Consider the following 15,826-nt stretch of genomic DNA (forward strand, 5'->3'; position numbering starts at 1 on the left):
AAAACCCGTGACTAACTTTACGGTTATAGCATCTTAAGTTTTTTTTATATAGGTGCTTTGTGCATGTATATTAAAACATCCCGGGGCACTTTGTGTAACAATTTTTTTAAATGGGAGATGAAACATTGTGGAGCATGCAGATCTGGTATTTATCTAAGATTTTTTTTATAATTCTGTATCTGCCTCAAACACCCACATAAAGCAGTTTGTTAAAACAGAAAAGTAAAACTAAAAATGAGTACTAATAAGAACTAGATCAACATAAATTTTAAAAGGTTCAATGTTGTCTGTATTATAAAACTCTACTAAAAAATGCTCTAGTCAAATTTAAAGGAAAAATTGAGTACCCTACTAATACACACACCCACATTTCGCCAGAAAAACCATAATTTTCATGCCACAAAATTGTATAAATACCTCACAAACACTATGGATATAAAAAATTTCAAACACTACATGAAAGTATGGTAACTAAACATGAAGACGGGGAAATCATTAAAATGATACAATAACATCAACACAACTAACAGTCAACAAACATGAAGATTTTAAAATTTTATTTATTTTTTGTTTTGTGGAAATCAACAAAAACGAAGATGAGGAAATCATGGTGTAGCACACACACAACAACCTACAGTCCGCCTCGCAACAAATAATAAATTACTTTAATTTGTAATTTTAAAATGTTCATTAATAAAAATAAAATTTATAGCTATTTCATGATGGAAAGGTTGAGCATTGGATTCAGTTAGAACATTACAACTGATTATTAACTCACCCCTCATTTATTTATTAATTTTCGGGAAATCGACAGTTTACATTAAATCAGTTTGTACATAAGTATTGTATAGCCAAAATAAAACCAACTATGGATTTCCTCCTTGTGACTTTATGGAATAAGGAATTATATGCAGTAAGTAAATTAAATGTGTGCGAAAGGAATATGAATTAAAATATTTATACAAAGAAAAAATTATATAAAATGAAAAATTTATAAAACAATTCATTTATAGCCATGGAGAGAGGTTGTAGATATAAATCAAATCATAATAGAGACGAAGACATTATTCACAAACCATCAGAGAAATATTATTTTATGGGCCTCTTGTATTTGGTAAGTTCGCAATTGAAAATATCAACCTTGGAAAATACGCTATTGTAATTATTGCATAGTCTGTTCAGGCAAGAATTCTGCCTAGCAATTTTCTCAATAAGGTTATATTGTTATCCATAGTGTAACCCTAATTGACCAAGCTAAGGAACGGGGACTCAATTCAAGCTAGGGTTAAGTTAGCCTCTGAGAATTTGTGTTTTGTGTACAAAATCAGATTCTCTACACCAACAGATTCAATACTTGTAACTCCCATAGTAAGATCGATAAACTAGCCTCATTGATTTCTTCGGAGCCGGTGAGGTATTTAGTTGTGAAACAACCTAAACACGTACTTAACATTTGTCCACCATTATTTGACACAGAGAACGGGTTGTTTTCACGCCCAAATTTTTGTATTAAGTTCTTTTTACAACCGGTTTCTATTGAAATCTAAGTTTATCCTTCCCTCGAAATACAAAAACCTTTATATGGTTAGAATGTTTGCGGCACGTTCCCGAGTGCACGGAGAAAACTTGCCGATATGAAATATTGCTAATTTATTAAAAATTTGTTAAAGATTATTCGTAGTCCTGTTAAAAACGGGAGTGCAGGCCCTTAACAAATGAAAAGATAGGTTTCATGTTAAACTCTTAGTAAAAAATAATGAATTAACCCGACACCGGAACACGTGTTCATAAAAATCATTATATTTTCGCATATCGTCATTATATTTTAACAGGGCAAACGCAGGTGCATACACATGTTCCAATATATTCGGAAAGTTACATTTTATAAGGAAACGGCCTGCTTACCATTTTTAACAGGATTTTAATAAATCAGCAATACTCACTTTTCAGTTCACTTTCAGTGCCCTGGTGAAAGAGCACCATTCAAATCGAGACTTGAAATGGCTTGAGCCGAGTTTGGTGATCAGGTCTGAATAGCCAGATACTTCAACCTTCCTTCTACCTACTTTTAGCCTCATAATGCCATAGTATCACTGGCTCGAAATGGTTGAGAGCAGTTAGGACTCCTGTGCAGTACCTACTTTATTTTTTTGTCTATTCTTTGAGCCGGTGTTGCATGCAAGAAACATTATTTATAACTGCAACTTGTACTGGTGCAATCCATTCGCCTCTTCACATTCGAAGTTTGATACCATAATTTCCATAAAAAATACAGCCTTGAACACCTAACTATCCATTACTGATTTCACGGCTGAGTTTCTACAGCCTCCTCCCGCCCCTCATCTTCATGCTGTGATGCTGCGAGCTCCATGTCCAGTCAAGTAATCTCATGGCGAATTTCTCATATAATCGTGTTATGACGTGGCCACGAAACGAGACGAACTCTTCTAGATTGTTCTAGAACATCTAGAGTGAAAACCTTTCGTAACAAAGGTACCTATCGAAAGTTTTTCATATAACGAGGTTTGCGATGAAGACCAAAGAAGAACTTAAGAAATTTATTTATTGTAGTGAGACAGACTTTTTTATATAAAATGTATACTTAGGAGGTTAAAAGTTTTTTTTAGAAAGGTTAAAGTTTTATTTTATCTGTGTGTAAATTCGGTTGTTACGTTCCGGTTCAAGATGGTGGCTGGGTTGGATACCTAATACCCTTTTATCCCACTAGAGTTAGCATGATCGTTTTTCCTACTTCGGTCTATCAATAATCAATAACATGAAAGCTACAGGCCTGAATAAAGTTTAAAAATCGTAGAGATTGTGATTGATATGTTTTTGGACGAATTCTATAATTTCATATTTAAAAAATATATGTTAAGTAGAATATCTATAGTTTATAATTAAGAAGGTAAGTATTTAATTACAAATCTTATGATTCCAGGGAAATTTTCATCTGCAGCCAGTGAGGGATGCCATAGTCTCATTGGCTCCAGATGTTTGGGAGCAGGTGGGACTCTTTTGCGGTATTCGCATAAAAAAATAAGAGAACTAGAAGAGATTTAGGAAAGAGTGTAGAAAGCCGAGATTAAAAAAGAGCAAACCTTTATCCTTTAAACCTCGCTTTGATAATATATAAAAGAGTTTTTAAACTCAGTTAGTTAAAAACGCATTTATTAATCAAAAATAGATAAGATGAACAAATATAATATTAGTTCCAGGTGATTTTTGGGGGTCCGCCTACTTTGAGAAACCTTCAAAACAAAGCAAATAAAAGAATCTCGACCCATACTTTCTGGACACTTCTAACAGATCGTTGTGCAGATACCTCAATACGCAGTAAGTTCCACTAGAGAAGGTGGAACCCATCAATATTAATATATCCAGATCACCCCGAGATAACCGTGATTGACTCGAGAGCATGACTCAACCATTTCTTCTCAGAAATACGTGGAAGCGAAATATCAACTTTCAACTGTTTAGTGTTCGGCCAGAAGCGTGGCGAGGTTTCTAAAATGCTAAAAATTATTGAGGACGTTTTGCTAAGTAGAAATCTTTTTTATGAATAATAAACAGTTAAAGAGCAGTTGCTGAATTGTATGAAGACAAATAGTACAAAACTACTGAACGTATCTGGGAAAAATGTCTCCTGCACTAGTTTTCTGAAGTCACATCTGTTCTAAATCTGTAAAACCTAATAATTATAATAATAATTTAATAACTTATAAAGCGCCCTTTTTAGTGTGAAATCACCTACCCTGCCGGAAACTTTTGTTTTTTTTTTAAGTGCGTATTAAGTGTATCCCAATTTTCTGAATATTTATCATTTCCAGTAGTAATTAAGATATGAAATAATGCAGGTCCTAGAGTTGGAGAGAGATGAGTTGAAATCAAGTGTTATTTTATAATTTGTGAGGAATTAAGTGTGAAGCGGAGATCAGAAGAAGATATCTACAGGCTGAATAAACTAAGTATACTACTATGAATTGCATCATCTAATTTCTCCCTCACTGAGCATACCACCAGGACCTGCATTATCTCATATTTCCTCCACAGTACACCACCATGACTTGCATCATATCATCTCTCTCCAACTGAGTAAGTAGTATTTCAGTAGGACCTGCATTATCTCATATCTCCCTCACTGAGTACACCACTATGGCTTGCATCATATCATCTCTCTCCAACTAAGTAGTATTTCTCTAGAACCTGCATTATCTCTTATCTTCCTCACTGAGTACACCACTATGACTTGCATCACATCATCTCTCTCCTACTGAGTAAGTAGTTATATCACTAGGACCTGCATTTTCTCATCTATCCCCCGTTATGAACACCACTATGGCCTGATTCATTTCATCTGTCCCCACTTAGATAACCACTAGGACCTGCATTTTCTCATCTATCCCCCGTTATGAACACCACTATGGCCTAATTCATTTCATCTGTCCTCTCTTAGATAACCACTAGGACCTGCATTATCTCATATATCTCCCGTTATGAACACCACTATGGCCTGATTCATTTCATCTGTCCTCTCTTAGATAACCACTAGGACCTGCATTATCTCATATATCCCCCGTTATGAACACCACTATGGCCTGATTCATTTCATCTTTCTCCCACTACACAAAGAATAAGTTCTGCTTGTTCCGGGCAGTCCACATGATGATGATTGTCCTAATGGTCAACCCCCGATAAGAAAAAGGCACAAATGCGATAAGAAAAATGTTTATAGATAGTTTAGTAATACCTTGGAATGGATATCAAGATACAAGTCTTCTGTTCGACCACGGCAGGACCGATGTATAACTACTTTGATCATCGTTTTGCACCTCCACAGTTCTGCTATCCAAAGGTTTCTGTAGTTTGTATGTCCCAAATGCCAAAAAGTAGCATAAATATTTATAAGTGCTTCGTCACGTGCAAAGTTGATATGTTAGTATTATGTCTGGAGCGGTCACGGCCGAATAGAGAAGGATTGCTTACGGCGCGGAATATTATTATTGTATACGTCTGAGATTTTGATTTCCTTTCAACAGCCCAAGTGGCGCAATTGTAGGTACTATGATTATTGGTTTTACCTCTTCGGCGTTAGTATAAATGCGCAAATCTATTTGAAACGTATTTGCTCTTTGTCAGCGATGGTCAGTACAGTTCAGCTGCATTGGCTTCTCTAGAATAGGTTGGAAGCAATTAATTTAATGGGAACTTTAGATCGCTACAACAATTTTTTTTACAGGATATAGAGTAAGTGCGTATTCCAGATACATTTAGGACTGGTTGTTTCACGGAATTTGAACAATTCATCAAATTTCAAACTTGATTTGCATGTTCTGAGAAGGTTCTATTATTGTATCATTATTATTGGTCAGTTTATTAACAAAACTGAAACATTGAATAGAACCTTCACAGAACTTGAAATTCAGCTTTTAAATTTGACGAAATGTTCAAATTCTGTGAAATAACCCATCCTTAGTGTAGTTAGTATATATCATGGAAAATGGATGAATTGGCTTCAGGTTATTCTACTTAGAGCCCACAAAAAAAACTTGTGCCAAAGGCTCATGAAAAATATTATTTGAAATCCTTCACGGAATTCCATCTATACCAAAATATTTTTCTAAGGAGAAAAGAGGTATCAGACATTGAGCTATACAATTACAGGCGCTATTGCATAGTAGTATTGCTTCGAAAAGTGTTTCACCATTAGAACGCGATAATCGGTGCGCGCAGACGTATTTTGTAGTTTCCGGTCGTTCGGCGTTACGAGCGTTGGGAGCGTAAAGCAGGGTACTCACCTAACCGTGTAACATGTAACGTATCTGATACTGTATCAAGTGAGAACGTAGGTAGACGGCGGTTTCACTGCGAGCACCATAGCGAGCACTAAAGGCGGATCCGGGAGGTCGTAGCTGGATACGCGGTTACCGTGGACGAGCCGTACCCACTTGCAGATTGATACAGTATCAGATACGTTACATGCTACACTCTTGGTGAGTACCCGGCTTTAGAGGACAAATCAAACCAATTGGACGTACAAAAGTGGAACCAAAGATATTAGAAGAACGAGATATGCTATGTTGGCCGCCGGACCGTAGGCGGAGTACTACCTAATTAGGGTACTTTGAATACTATCGGGACGTGTACGCACAGAAATCTGTTCTATGTATTAGTGCGGATACCTTAGCGTAAGCGAAGGTGTGCAGTAGTATTGGTGAACAAAACCGGCGACACTGGGCAAAACAATTTTACACAGTATGAGCTGCTCATAGCACATCTCGTTCTTCTAATATCTTTGAGTGGAACCTATATTTTCGCTTCATGTGCCATCTAATTATAATACATCAATTGTATCGTAATGAATCTGAAAAATGATATCAGGTTATTTAGAAGAGATAACTAAAGAATTAACTCCAAATTTATAAAAAACATATTTTTCTCTGGTTGACATTTGTCACATGAGAACGTCTCGTTGAGTTCAACAACTCGGCTGTGGAACGATTTGCCTTCCTATCTCCCACAGGGGTCTCTTCAAAACCCGTGTTCACTCCTTCTTTTCCTTAAAAAACCCGTCACACAGCATCTCCAAAGATGACATAGGCCCTGAGGTCAACTATTTTCATCAGGGCATCCTGTGATGAGTTATTGTAAAAAAAACTCACCTTTTAACACGAATGTAGGTGTTTGAACTTGTTGATTTGTAAGTTGCAGATGAAATTTTACAAAAATCAAATAAATGATTATGCATACAAGGAGAAGGGTTTTTGTTTTGTTTAGAACACATAGTTGCATGGTTTGGTTACGAAAGCACGTATTTTGCACTTTTGATTTTTCCTTTGTTTATTTTTAGGTACTCACACCAACTGTCGGCAAGTTGTCAAAAAAGTTTATACATCTTCATATTAAATTCTTCGCTAGATGACTTGCTACAGAAACAGTGTCAAGGAGTGAATCTTACGAACCAACGATAAGTTTGGTACTTTATTAATATGTAGGTATTGTAAGTAGAGAACTCCCAGTCAATACTCTCTATAGAAGATGGTTTGCTCTTGGTATGAATCCGTAACCACCAAATACACTTACGCGGGCCAATATTTAACCATCATAATCGTTTCATTTACCTTTGGTAGGCTGACCATTGTTCAGAATATATATTTTTTGTAAACATTTAAACAAATGAAATAATACATTAAAATGTTTTGTTTTTAATTTTGATGACTTGATTATCGAATTAAAGTTATATTACTTTGTTTACACCACTTTATTAGATTCAAAATCTACGTGTTTCGAGAACAATTTTCTCTTCATCAGGATGAGTCATGTACTAATGTTAAATATAGAATAACATTGTAAGAGAGATTAGAGGGCAGGGAAAGGAGCAAACCCAAATCAAGAAGAATATTTATTTAAATCCTCATTGCTTTTACATAAAATCTAAATAAATTTCATTAATGCATTAAAGTTAATATAAATATATTTTAAATGATAATGTTTTTAATCCCAGCTACCAGCTACATGAATGGGATATGAAATTCAATTTCTGTGGCAAATCTTATAATATAACAAATAAGATAGAAACAAAATGATTCAACACAATAATTAATTTGCGAATTATATGGTGTTAATTGTTAATAATAACACTTTTTCTAATCTCTGATATTTCTAAATTGTTTATCTTATTCATCTATGTATTTCCCCACTTTCATTAATTCTTCTGCCGATTTGGGTTTGCTATTTCACTCCACTGCCCTTTTACCACTCAGTTCATTTGTATTTAAAAAAAGTAAACTTCAGTGTTTAAAATAGTATAATCACCAAAGATATTAGAAGAACGAGATGTGCTATGAGCAGTTCATACTGTGTGGAATTGTTTTGCCCAGTGTCGCCGGTTTTGTTCACCAATGCTACTGCACACCTTCGCTTACGCTAAGGTATCCGCACTAATACATAGAACAGATTTCTGTGCGTACACGTCCCGATAGTATTCAAAGTACCCTAATTAGATAGTACTCCGCCTACGGTCCGGCGGCCAACATAGCATATCTCGTTCTTCTAATATCTTTGATAATCACCATGTTTATTTAATATGCTTGCAGTAAAATAGCACACAAATCAGCAGTATCAATGAGTATCAACATCGATCGTCGCCATTTTAAAACTGTAAAACGTCGTTGCTCGATGGCGCTGACTTGATCACGTGACACTTCTTCACAAAATCCGTCGCGCGCCAAGGCTTGTACTGATTGACGGTATGTGAAGTTATGTGACGTTAAACTCTACCGTGTCGCTCACTACATCAAAATGGGCAAATAAAAACAATTAGACCGGTATTCCAGTGCTCAAATCGCTCCTTTTCCAATCCCACATTAGCCCCGAACGAGACCCATCACAGCAAGATAACAAAACTGTCATCTTTCAATAGAAGTGGAGTGTGAGTATTGATTGAGCCGAGTATTCTCGACACAATGGCACGTCATGTTGGCGTACTGTTATTAGTGTCACCGCGAAGAAAGCCTCGAGTGGCCGAGGTAAAAGGATTCCCTTGTCTTCGCAGGCGCTCTCGAGTCTCGAGGGCCCTCGCCCCTCGACTGGAGTACGGGTATAGGTATACCAATAAACGAGGCTATTAAGATTTAGTTCTCAGAGCACCTGTATGATTACCTGAGACTTACCGAGGGCTAGTACTTGCTAGGCTATGGATACGTACTGAAATTACTGCAGAACAGAGCTTCTTAAACTATAAATAAAAAATTCCTTCAACCGTACTGAGAAAATACTTATATAGGTTAAAATACTTTCGCTAGTGTCCAGTGTCTACAGGATGCGGTAGATAAAAATAAATACAAAAATCACTTTTCAATATACACAAATAAAAATGATATCGTTAAAAAGGTGATAGCATGCCAATTTCCTGCTAAAATATTAGTCATTCAGAATATATCGAGAACACTAGTTCTTTTCCTAATAATTATCAGGACGGGATGTGACAATATCAATAGTTGTATGAACACGTGTTCCGCCGTCCTCATAATTCGCTTTTGACTGATATTTTGTTAGGAACTCTGTCAATTCATTTCATCCGGTATAGGCCCGCAGTCCCGCTTTTTTCAACACGAAAAAGAAAAATTTGACCAGAATTTTAATAAATTAACAGTACAATACATCAGCAACCTACCGCCTGAACGAGTTGATATAGTCTAATGTGAAAATATTTCTTAGGCTACCTATAATTACAGACTCGAACCTAATTTTTAATATTATGAATGTGTTTGATGTTCGACAGCTATATGCGATAACTATCTTAACTCATCTATACTCAAATATACATAATTACTACTAAAAAAGTTCAAATACACGATGTACTCGAAGCAACAACAAAAACTTACTACAAGTACCGATAACGCATACTACGTTTGGTCAACGAAACTTTAAATACTTTGCGACAAGACTCTACAACATTCTTCTAGACAACATAAAACAATGTGATTCACAAACAAACTTCAAATATAATGTAAAAACTTGGATCAAAAATAAGAATAGGGCCTTTACCGGTGCATTCACCCAAATTCGCAGTTATTGAAGTCACCACATTATTGAGCGAATACATCTCAATAAAAATATTGGTATGTTCAAAGGTATTAGGAACTAACATGAAAAATTCTGCCTCATCACAGGCTAGCCTAGTGAGGCAGTATTTGAGAAACCTCAACTAACTGTACTTTTATTTTCTTTTTACCTTCATCATATTATTTTTGTATTTTTCTGTTAATTTTATAACCTTAAAAAAAGTTACAAATCAATGTACCTACAATATACACCATAATATGCATTTATAGTTGTAATATGCAAACTTTCTTAAATAAAGATATAAATTATTATTCTTTAATAATAGGAAAATTATTTTTATTTGTTCTAGATATTGAGGAAAATTTATGATATTTATGTATTTTCGAATATAGGTACTGTACAAAAAGGGTCACACCTATTTACCTAATCTAAAAATGAATGTGACACACCTATGAAAATATTCCAGAGCAGATTAGTTCGCTCTGCGCTCTGCAAGCATTTCCAGTTTTTATTGGCACAGTACCGTACGTTTTTACTTGCTGATGTCGGCATTTACGTCCAATACAAAAGCCGATAAAAAGTTGTGATTGCAAATATGGCACAATTTTACACATAAGTCACCGCCGCGAATGTGGGGTCCATCTCTCAAGGGGCCCAGTTTCTCCAGTGGCTTAGATCCTCCAGGGAGCCCGAGTGTTTGTCGCAACGCCACTGATTATGATCTTCTTAGAATATTAAACGCGTATTGAGTAAATTAAGGCTTTCTCGCCGTACACGCTCCCGCGGCAAAACGGTCAAACGTCTCATTACGAGCTAGCTTCGGCTCATATTTTTTGAATGAAAAGAAGAAACCTGTTCCTAAGAGACTCAATTAATAATAAATAAATGTCTTTGTCGTGGGAATATCTTTTACTCTCGGAAACGGGAATGCATGTTAAGGTGTGCATAGGACTGATAATAATATCGCATTTACTATGAAATGTTGTGCCTAATGCACAAGCTTTTGAAATAGAGCTTTTCAACGATTGTCATCTGAAAGTTTTTTTTTATTTCACGCATATTCAGGCGCCTATTAGAAAATAGATTTAAACTTGGTTTTTCAAACCGGTTTATCAAAATCACATATTTATTGATTTAAGGGTCTATGAATTTGAAACCACTGTGTATTAATGTTTTTCATTTTTTTTTATTTAATATACAAACACATTACAATATTTTATAAATGTAGAATGTACTAGGCTGTTTGCAAAACAATTTTTTAAAATTATTTCGCGTTTTTAAATTGGGGAGTTGCGTAATTATGGTTTATAAGGTGTAAAATTTCATTAATTGAGATACATAAAAAATAACAAATAGTTATAAAACTAGTTAATACATTTAAATTACGCAACAATGAAGAAAATAAGAAAAATAATTACAAACATAAATTATATAATAGTAATGAAACTTAGTAAACATGTATGGTTAATAGTTGTGTAAAAGTATATTAGTAAGAGGGTTAAGAAAATATTTTACATAACTCCGTTATTTTTTTTATATAGCTGACGTGTTCCCGGCGTTTCCATTAAATATGAACTAGTATACAGATACAGTAGGATTGACATCCTCAAAACTTTACCCCAAATCATTTTAATTAGTCCTCGAGCAATTCCGGGTATGCATCACATAGTTCTTAACAAATTGCTATCTTTTATTGTGTTTGACTAAAAAAATAATATTAGAGCCGATCTTTAAGAGGTTCCATAAGTGGTTCTTATTATATTTGCTTTTTAAATATTTCTAAGTGGTGAACGAATGCCCGCTTCATTCATTCCCCGGCGGGACTGATGAGGTTCACATGGCGACGCCTGGGGCCCTAGAATGGCTCGCAGACCTAGATGTCCCACTCTGACCCCCCTCCCATCATACGAAAGAAGAAGAAGAAGTGGAGTTATGTAGCCGTGAAACGAAAAAAAAACAATAAATTAATATTTTGTACAACAATAATTTCACTTTTCATAGTGTGGAAAATGCTTTTGTTATAATGAAGATATTATGTTATATTAATGACCGATTTAAAAGCTTATTTATAATGAATTACTTGTAGAAAGGCCTCAGTCATTCATTGTGTTTAATGCCTAGCTATAAAAAATCTTCATATGCGCTAAAGGCTTTTCAATAAAATAATAAAAACCACAAAGGCGTATTAGCATTAATGGCGTATCACGATTGTAAAACGATAGGTAGGTAGGTACAGGGACTATGTGGTAAAATATTACTATTTTAAACAAACCTGAGTTTAGGATAGAAGAAATCGTATGAGAAGACACAATATTAATAAATATATTCAATTTTATCATATATAACGGAGAAAAATAAGTATTGCTAATTTATTAAGAATCTTTTCAAATTATTGGTAAGCCGTTTAAAAACGGGATTGCAGGCCGTCTCCTGATAAACTTTTAGTAAATTCCAAATATATATTTTGTTACTACAGCTACTGTTGTACATACAATGTTTAAATAGTGAATATATGTATAGTAAATTGTATTTCTTAGTCCTCCTCACTATTTCCGTTTTATTAGTTTTCTCTGTCGTTTTTTTCAGAGTTTTCCATTAATCTCTTTCAGCCAGATTTTTATTCTAAATTTGTAATCATTCAAATTTTCTATTCGAATTATATCAGGGGGAAGGATGTTGTAGAGTTTTATTGCAAAATAAATGTAATTTCTTTGTCCGAATGTGGTTTTATGAGCTGCAATATTTTTTATGTCATTGTGATTTGACCTTGTTTGATGAATACGCGGTATTGTAGAGGATTCAGTATTTTTAATAGTATATTTTTAGAATATATTTGTGTACATTTGGTACATCTTAACTATTGAAAATTTCAATCGAAGGCGTTCTTATGGGTACATTCAGCATGGTCTTTGCCTTGATTATATACATATAGTGACGAAATGCGAAAATATTAAGATTTTTATGAACACGTGTTCCAAAATATAAATAAATTAACAATATTCACAACAATTATTATAATATGTATTATACTTCTAATAATTTATTTATCATTAACTGAATCTATTTTAAGGTATGGAATTACAGCTTACCTGTAAAACAAATATCAATCATATTCATTCAGTTGATAATTCGTTTGTTAAATAGTTCATAAAAGTGTATACGACCAAAGGCATAGTGAAAATTTCAATCGAAGACGAAATGCGAAAATATTAAGATTTTTATGAACACGTGTTCCGAAATATTAATAAATTAGCAATATTCCCAACAATTTTTATAATATTTATTTTACTTCTAATAATTTATTTATCATTAACTGAATCTATTTTAAGTATGGAATTACAGCTTACCTGTAAAACAAATATCAATCATATTCATTCAGTTGATAATTCGTTTGTTAAATAGCTCATAAAAGTGTATACGACCAAAGGCATAGTATTCCTTACTTATATCAAAATCTCAAAACTATCTCAGTAAGATATACATGAATAGGCCGGACCACACTTACAATACTCGTTTTAGGTTAAATGAAGGACTAATCTTACCTAAGTTAAAAAAAATTTGGGCAAAGAATATATGATACCTAATTGCTTAAATGTTAACTGACGAAATTTAAAAAAATATATAAATGTAAAACCAACCGTTATATTGAAGACTTGGCCCATAGAAATAAATGTACAAATTTAAAACCGACTGTTATGTTGAAGACTTGGCACACAGAAAAAAATGTACAAATGTAAAACCAACTGTTATGTTGAAGACTTGGCCCGCAGAAAGAATTGTACAAATGTAAAATCAACTATTATGTTGAAGACTTGGCCCATATAAAGAAATGTACAAATGTAAAATCAATTGCTATGTTGAAGATTTGGTCCACAGAAAGAAATGTACAAATGTAAAGCCAAATGTTATGTTGAAAGCTTGGCCCGCACAAAAAATTGTACTAATGTAAAACCAACTGTTATGTTGAAGACTTGACCCATATAAAGAAATGTAAAATCAACTGTTATGTTGAAGACTTGGCCCACAGAAAGAAATGTACAAATGTAAAACCAACTGTTATGTTGAAGACTTAGCGCGCCGAAAAAGATGGTTTGTATTAAACTATTATCTCTAATGCAAACAACTTCTAACTGAATATACATATATTTTTATAGTTTCTACATATTATGTTACATATCTTTATGCTATACCTTTTATGTCATTAAATAGAGTTATATTTTTGTTAGATATTATCACTGATGACCACCACATGCATGCTATATAAAATGTTTTCCTTTTGTTATCTCTGTTTTCATATAAGCATTATTTGTACATTTACTCGAAAGTAGGACCTAATAATAATTGGATTATTTGTATAGCGCCGTTTTCGTGAGAAAATCACCTCAACGGTGCTTAACAACTTAATTTATTCCTATAACTTAGACTTATAACTAATTATTTTTGGATTATAACTAAGTTTCATATCTAAAGACTTATAACTAGTGGCTTATAACTAAAATTAATGTCGAGTGATTTACAACTAAGACTTTTAACTAATGACCTAAAAATATACATATTTTTATGACCGAGTGGGTATTTACTCAATACCGCTGTAATACGACTTAATTTATACCTACGATACATGTACATATCTCCCCTGAGACCCAACGTTAAAGCACCGTTGAAAAACTACTATAAAGTGGTTAAATGGTACTTCTCTATTCATATATCATTATTTCTTATTATACTGTGTTATTTTTCTTTTTAAAATAAATAAATAACAAATTTACTCGGCTCATAAGTAAATAAAACGTATTGTTGCAAATTCTCATTGAAATTAACATTTAATTAGCTTTCTTTGAACGGTGATAGCACGTTTATATCATTTTTTCAATAATTGAAATTCACTACGTTGAATAATAGTATTTAAATTATAATAAAAATCATACTTTCAATAAAAAATATAAACAAACTCTGTTAACACCACCATTACATTTATTTATTTATTTATATAGCATATACACTTTTTTTAAAGAGGAGGAGTTCCAATTGCAATTGTTCCAATTTAATATAGGCATGCACTAAAAATCTAAATGTCTAAAATTTTGTATCGGCATGCACTAAAAATCTAAATATCTAAAATTTAATATAGGCATGCACTAAAAATCTAAATGTCTAAAATTTTGTATCGGCATGCACTAAAAATCTAAATATCTAAAATTTAATATAGGCATGCACTAAAAATCTAAATGTCTAAAATTTTGTATCGGCATGCACTAAAAATCTAAATATCTAAAATTTAATATAGGTATGCACTAAAAATCTAAATATCTAAAATTTAATATAGGTATGCACTAAAAATCTAAATATCTAAAATTTAATATAGGCATGCACTAAAAATCTAAATGTCTAAAATTTTGTATCGGCATGCACTAAAAATCTAAATATCTAAAATTTAATATAGGTATGCACTAAAAATCTAAATATCTAAAATTTAATATAGGTATGCACTAAAAATCTAAATATCTAAAATTTAATATAGGTATGCACTAAAAATCTAAATGTCTAATATTTAATATAGGTATGCACTAAAACGCAGTTTTTAATAAAAAGCTTATCAACCCAAGTAATTCTGGATTATCAAATTCATTACCTAATTAGAATTTAATATAGAAATACCAGTAATAGGTCAGTGAAAATCTTTCCGTCTGATGATTTACGCATGTTCAGATCGTGTAAAATTGTGTCGTAGTTCAACAAAATTTATGCAATACACAAATAATTTTTATATACTTTTGTATACTTTCAAAAGCTTGTACCAACACGTAATTTGGGTGGGGAGAATTGTTCTCAAGTTGACTAAGTGTGCAATATTCGATGGGTAGCGACGAGATATAATTGTCTGAAAGAGATTAATGAAAAAACACTGAAAAAAACATTAAAAACGACATAGAAAACTAATATAGAAATGAATAAATAACTCTAGTTCGCTTCAGCACCCAGTCACCCCAGTGAGGAGGACTAAGAAATACAATTTACTATACATAAATTTAATATCATATTTTGTATGTACAATGTTTAAATAGTCGCTATAGTAAAATACAAAAAATTGCCCCCGGTATCTCCTAATGACACAATTTATAAAACGCTTACACGGAGAAAAATTATTATTGCTAATTTATAAAGAATCTCTTCAAATTATTGGTAATTTCGATTAAAAGGGTTTAAAAAATTTAATTAAAAATTGCTGGCCGTAATAATGAATTAACAGGTCTCCTAA

This window comes from Hesperophylax consimilis, chromosome 4 (assembly GCF_061612785.1).
Source record: "Hesperophylax consimilis isolate HC1 chromosome 4, BYU_Hcon_1.0, whole genome shotgun sequence".
In the NCBI taxonomy this organism is placed as follows: domain Eukaryota; kingdom Metazoa; phylum Arthropoda; class Insecta; order Trichoptera; family Limnephilidae; genus Hesperophylax; species Hesperophylax consimilis.